Source organism: Melanotaenia boesemani, chromosome 1, assembly GCF_017639745.1.
Source record: "Melanotaenia boesemani isolate fMelBoe1 chromosome 1, fMelBoe1.pri, whole genome shotgun sequence".
NCBI lineage: Eukaryota > Metazoa > Chordata > Actinopteri > Atheriniformes > Melanotaeniidae > Melanotaenia > Melanotaenia boesemani.
Window position 1 is genome coordinate 6,993,756 of NC_055682.1, and position 7,082 is coordinate 7,000,837.

At 43.2% G+C, this 7,082-nt stretch overlaps 1 pseudogene; it reads right to left on the reverse strand.

The window, feature by feature from the left end:
* Nucleotides 1–2,615: 2,615 nt before the first annotated feature.
* Nucleotides 2,616–5,461, reverse strand: LOC121641729 (annotated as a pseudogene).
* Between the last annotated feature and the right edge of the window lie 1,621 nt (nt 5,462–7,082).

Consider the following 7,082-nt stretch of genomic DNA (forward strand, 5'->3'; position numbering starts at 1 on the left):
AAATTTAAACCCTGCTTTTGCATTAACACCCGCCGGCTACTAGATGGAAATGCTTTTCTTTTTTTTCTCTTTTTTTTTTTTGTGCAGATAAGAGAAAAGTCAAATGGAAATGACTTGCGGGGCTGTTGTGGCAGTGGGGGGACGCGCTGATGGGCCTGGGAAATTGAAGCATGTCAGTAAAATTAGAAAGAGGCAGCTCTACCTCAACTGGCAGACATGTAAATGTGGTAGAGCCCCTCAGACGAGTCCATTATGGATCGTCCCACGCAGCCTTTTCTCATCAAAAATCCCATCAGTATATTAAAAGGTATAGCATTGGCACTGACAAATTAATTTTTTTTTCTCCTCAGTGATTTGAATCACTGTTGAACGCAGTGATAGGCAGCATTTCAGTGCAACCTTCACCAGAAAATGTTCTTTCACTTTATTAGTTATTTATTGATTCTAATAGCAAAACTTGCTATAAAGTGAAACAAACTGCTGCACACATATAGCAAAGTGTGCACACTACAACAAAATTTAAATCGTTAGCCTCATAGCATAATTACCTAAGTCACATTTTGGCTAAATTGTAATATCGGTATAACTGTACTCTCCTAATATTGCTGATTGACTGTGCATCACTGTCTGTAAAACAAATAGGGCTCCTACTAAACCTACCAAGGGCTCAATGAAATAAACATCTCTTGTAGCTGGATTTACTGTGCTCCAGCTTACCATTTAAACAACATCTTTCATCCTATATGGAGAAGCTTTTCATAATCCATACCATTAAAAGAGCATTAAATCCTACTGAAATGTGGGTTGCTGCTACAATAACCAACAATTATCTGTTCACAAACTCATCTATTCACAACTGGCTCAAGATATGGTCCTTGAAAGATACATAGATGATAGGTTTGCTTGTTTTGAAGAGTTTGCCCAGAAGTTTAATTTAGTTTGATCCCAGGTACCTAGATTTTTGCAACTTAGATGTTTTGTCTCATCCAATTCAGTATGTTTTTCTTCACATCCTTCTGCTTCTCAGTTTTTTTAAAGCAAAGTTGACTCAAAACAGATCAAGACTAAACTGTATGTTTAATAAATACAAAGTGACCAGTTTAGAGGAGTTTAAGCTGCTCTAATGCTCTAATGTCTGTGGTACACAGACATTATACAATTTAAGGTTGTACAACATCTTCGTATTAAGACAGACCTGGATCCCACATGTGACCAATGTAAGACAGCTCCAGCCACACTACGTGTTTTGGATGTGTCAAAAGTTACAAAGATTCTGGAACCCAATCTTTGAGACTTACTCCAAAATAACAGGACAAACAATCCACCCAGCTCCTCTGACTTCACTATTGTTGTGATTCAAATATTCAAATATGATTGCATATTCTTCTCTACTGGCCAGAAGACTTATCCTCACCAGGTGGAGAGACTCTTAGCCCCCAATATTTGGCCAGTAGATCAGAGACACGATGAGCCATAATCATTTAGCAAAGATTAAGTTTACCATCAGAGGGTGTCTTCCTGGCAAACATTTCTACATATTGTTGTTGGTGAAAATATGGCAGCTATTGATATTGATTCTTTATTGTGTTGTTATGTTGATATATATCACCCAAGGACCCATTGATCTACATGTGTATAGAGTTGTGTATACAGTACAATCTGTCTATGTTCTAATCTCTTTCTTTTAAGATCAAGACCATATAGGAAAATGTCTGGCCATTTTTTGCCATGTGAGATCTGGTATCAGAGTGTGGGTTGGGGTCGGGCCAATTTTGTGTTTGTGTTTAATTGTTGAAAAAAAAAAACACTTGGATAAAAAAAGCAGTTTGTCAAATAAATAAATAAATATAAATAAAATATGGAGTCTGTTGGTTGGGCAAAAAAAAAAAAAAAAGAAAGAAAAAGACCTATTGTCTTTTCCAAAGCTCTTTTGATTGACCTCATTGGAAAACGTCATGGGGTTAAGAAAAGGCAGAAAGAAAAATCCATAAAGACTTAGGAAAAGGCAACAACACTTCAATGAGAATAGAGCACACTTACACTGAGCTGCAATGTGGATCTGCAGCACTGAAATTATAGATGCCCAATAAGTATTCTACATAATGGTCTTTGGATGCTTCAGTGCAATTCCAATGCAATTTTATTGTGTTGTTAAACCAAGACTGTACCATGTGTATCATATTATTAGCATCATAAGTAGCATATCATTTCAGCATCTTAGAATATAAATGCAATTCCTGGCTATGAAAGACAGAAAATAAAGAGGAACAATGCTACTCTAATCACCCTCCTGTTGTCATATTTGTCCACACAAATCTTAAAGTTGTGGCCCCAGCAATTATTGAAGTTAATTATCTTTCTTTCGTGAAGGATGGTCCAGTGTATCATGTGCTAAGGGAGATAAAGGAAGCATTGGAGCCTCTGTTCCTTTGTATTTAAGAGAATTTGAACAGTGCGTACGGTGGCTGCTACAGAAATATTCCCAGTTTTTGGGGGGTTTTATTGACAGCTTTTCAAGAATAAAAAAAATATATATAGTTCTTAGATATACCTTATAGTGCCCCTGGACAAATCATCAGTGATGTAACCTGGGATCACAGGCAGTTTCTGGTCTTTCAACAATCAGACCCCCTACCCGCAGCGACCCAGCTTGTCTCCAGATAGCGATACCCTACTTGCCATGCCTCTCCCCTCTTGATCCACAACCACCTTGACGCCACCTCTGCTGCGTCAGTGGTCAACTTGATGGCTCTTCACTGACTGGCTCCTGTGATGTCCAGCATCTTGTAGACCCTGCAGAGGGATTGGCCCACAAATCCTCGGCATCCCACTTCAAAGGGGTGGCATCTTACCCGCCAACCATTGTTCCGGCACTTCTCCACTAGCTCAGAGTACTTTGCCCTCTTTCTCTTATGGGCCTCCTCCATCCGGTCCTCCCACGCCACAGTGAGCTCCAAGAGAATTACCTGCTTGGTTGCTACTGAGGTGAGGACAATGCCTGGCCTTGATGTTGTCTTGGCGACCGCTTCTGGGGGCTTTAGCTGCTTTCCCAGGTCAACTTTCATCTCCTAATCATGCCATCGCCAAAAGGCCAAGGGAGGTATTTCGGGCAGCCGCTGCAAGCTTCTCCACAGCTTTGACTAAAGTGATGGTGTTCCTAACTTGGCAAAGGCTCTTGCTGTGGCTGATCCCACTCCATATAGCATCCGTTATGGCCTTCAGGACCTGATCGTGTCTCCAGCAATAGTGCCCTTCACCCAGGGCTCTCGGACAGCAGCTGAGGATGTGCTCCAGGGTTCCTCTTTTCTGGCAGATGGGGCAAGATGGTGTCTCCACCCTCCCTCAGGTAAAGAGATTGGATGGGCTAGGCAGTACATCGTAGACCGCCTGGATCAAGAATTTTATAAGATGGGGTTCAGCTTTCCACAGCTCGGTCCATGTGATCTTGCGCTCCACAGCTTGCTCCCATCTCATCCAGGCTCTCTGATGCCTCCTTCCCACCATCTGGCTAACCCGCTTCTCCTCTACTCCAGCTCACACCTCCTCAAGGATCATGTGGCAGTATCAGGTGAGTAGCTGCAGTATCGACCAATCAGCGGAGGGGGGTGACATATTTAAGCAGGCGTAGAGCCAGCTTTGGGCAAGGTTTGTCTGGTTGACAGGTCACCTGACTTCCGGCTGCCGAGGAGACTATTACTGCTGCGCGTGGAACTGGCTCTCACACCAAAACTGCTGTGGTATGTCAACTTTGCTTTCCCTGTATCGGGTTCTCTGGCTGAATAGGCGTTAACAGGCTGTGCTTCTGTGGGGAAACTTGTGTGTTGTGCGCCTCCCGCGTCTAAACGACTCCTTTGTGTGGCGAACCCCTGTCATCCGGGTAGGTGAATCCACGGCTTGTGGGCACGTTCCTGTCTATATCGGACGTTTATGGTTGCTTATTTCTTTTGTTTTAGGGGGTTTTATTGGACGACTTTTTAACAAGGTTAACAACGTTAAATTGATAGTGGCTGTGGCGGCGTGTGGTGCTGGAGGAGCTATAGCCATTGCCACGCCTACAGATCGTCGTCCTAATTGCTGCTGCTTTGCTTTGCTTTGTTTTATTTGTTTTAATTGTTTTAACACTGACTCTTTTAATTGTTTTGGGACACTTTTATGCTCTGCCGCTCCACTAGAGGCCCGGGACGCGGCCTGTCTCGAGGACTTGGCTTGATGGCTGGCCTCTAGTGCATATGTTTTATGTTACGGCAGTTTTATTTAGTTTATTTGTTGCCCCTTTTATTGTGTTTAACTTCACTGTTTCTAACACTTGTATTTCTTTTTATTTTAGTGGTCTGAGAGCTTGGAGTGGTGGTGCCTCTGCGGTGCGGGTCCCCATTCTAGTCTGACCCTCCCCTCATCTGCATGCCGATCACGTTTGCCTGTGCTGTGGGACTGAAGTGCGGTGTGAAGTGTGTTTGTCTTGCACGTGTGCCTGGGGTGGCTTTTGTTTGGATTCCCTCACCTTGTTTAGCCCACCTATCTCCTGGTAAGCCTCAGCCATTTTTTTATTGTTGAAGCTGGAGTTTTCGTTATTATTGCCTGGGTGAAAGTCCCAGGGTGGCATTGTCCGCAATTTTAAAATATTATTTACTTGTTGTCTGTAATTTTAGAATATTATTTACTTACTCCCCCGAGCTTGCCACAATCAGTAACCTCTGCTCTTTCCCCTGTTCCCTACCATAGCAAGGTGTTCTCCCACTACCCAAACCAGCTCTTCCCTGTGACACTGTGCCCACCAGCGCCCTTTGCCATAGCCTTGATTCTACAACGCCCACAGCCTCAGAAGCTCTCCACTTATGCCCCATCCTAACCTCCATCCCAGCTTGGATGACCTTTGGATCACTGGACTCCCAGTATTGAAGCATCTCCCTCAACTGAGTGACCATGAACTTCTTACTCAGGCTGCTGATAGGGAGCTTAAGCTTGTTGGTCTGCCCATACAGGGCGATGCTGCTCAGGCTTTGTGGCAGCCCCAGCCACCTGAGGAGAAACCTGCTGACCCTCATCTCAAAGTCTTCCACTGTTGAAATGCGGACTTTGTAGACCAAGAGGGGCCAAGAGATCCATGGAAGGATACCATGCTGGTAAATCCGGACTTTGAAGTTGCCAGGGAGGCCAGATTTGTCCACCACAGCTAGCCAGGTCTCCAGCTCTTGGTTGGTTGCTTGTGTGGAGGCTGCGTCTCTCAGGCTGCAGTTGAACACATTTCCCAGGCTCTTTACTGGTTCCTCTGTGAGTGATGGTATCTTGGTGTGCCGAGTGAAAAGCAGAACTTACCTGTCACCTTCCCTTTCTTCAGCACAAGAGATCTCGATTTACCTGGTTTGAAACTCATACGAGCCCAGGAGATCAACTCTTCGAGATCACTCAAGATCCACCTGCAGCCCAGAACAGATGTGGTTGTCACTGTCAGGTTGTCCATGAAAGCTATATATTTTTATTATGAGTGTTTTATGAGACAATGTTGAATTCACTGAGATGGCATTAAGTGGCCATCAGTGGTATTGCATGGTAGTTCCACAAGTAATTACATATGATGTGGGACTCTCCCATTGAAATTGCTTATTTTTCTTAATAGAAAAAGGTACCAGAGACAAAGCGAATAAATGAAATTGCTCTCATTATCTCAAAGAAGGTAAGTTCAGCACTTAAATAGTATGGTTATAACAAAAGTGTTAAGGATCTTGGCAGCAGGAGATGAGTTAGTAGGACCCAAATGCAGGAATGTGGTGTGGTGAACTAAAGGTTTATTGTCAAGAAACAAACATGTTGCACAAAGAGGGAATCCACGGTAACAGAAGAAAGTGTGTTGGAGCAGGTAAACATTGTAAACTTGCAGGATTGCGGCCCTCAAAGTACTCAGTTGAGAAGTTCTGAATTAAACCATGAACCTAAAAGCCATGACTTGCTCCACAAGCTAGCTTTAAGGCAGAATATATTGCACCAGAAGAAGATTGCTGACCTTTGACTGTTACATTACATAGATTTGAAGCTAAAGGCAGATTTATACTCGTGCGCCGTCTGCGTGTAGTCGTAGCTGACGCTGGTGAATTTGTTCTCGCGCTCAAACGTAGGGGGTACACACATCATTTTGGTGTTATATTGCTTGCAGTTTCTCCTCCTAATCTGAAGATGGCAGCAGGGGTGGTATCGGCTGATGAACTCACCAGGTCAGAGTTCTTTTGATGGTTCACTTCAGTTCGGTAGGTATTTTCTGATTTAAAACAACAATGGCAACCAGTATGGTTCAGTGTCTATAAGCTTGTGGAAGAAAAAGAAGAAATAATTCGATCAGCCTCTCATCAACTTGATTCACTGGTTTGGTTTTAAAAACAGTAGTTACCACACAAATTCAGCAAGGAGATCCAGATATCCAGCAACACATGATCCCAAACTGACCAATCACAAGGGAGAACCTCTGCATAACTATCTGCATAGCAGGCGTGCAGGTCAGGTGCGTTGAGCCTCTGCAGACCTACATGTTGCCTAAAGCGGTGACTCAGATGCAGCGCGAGTATAAATCTGCCTTTACAGTTTAGAGTAACTAGTTAGGAACCTAAGTATGGCAATGTGTGGTCACTTTGACTATGATCTGCAAGAGTCCTAACTTAGAAATTTGCTGTGAAGAGCCTATTTTATCATCATTTGCCTATTTTTGTTTTTCTTTTTTTACAATAATAAGTTTAAATGCTGTAAGATTCAAGAAACTCATTTTCTCAGATAATGTGTGTGATTTACTGAAATGATGATCAAGGTGCTGTTTTTACACACAATCAGCAAAATTGCAGGATTTCCCCAGTTTTGGAAACTGTGTTGCCCCATTTCAGGTTGTGTGATAGACTCCCACAGGTACTCATTAGTATTGTTTACTTGCGAACCCAAAGGGGCCAAGCCATCTTCTAATCTAATCATGGATTTTCCAGCACCTTCTACACTGCAGCACCAGTTTCCCACACATCTGTGATCTCAATAAGAAATATTCCAGGTCAACATTTGCGGCAAACAGCATTTCTTGTTGAGTTGTTCATGGGAATTATGCATGT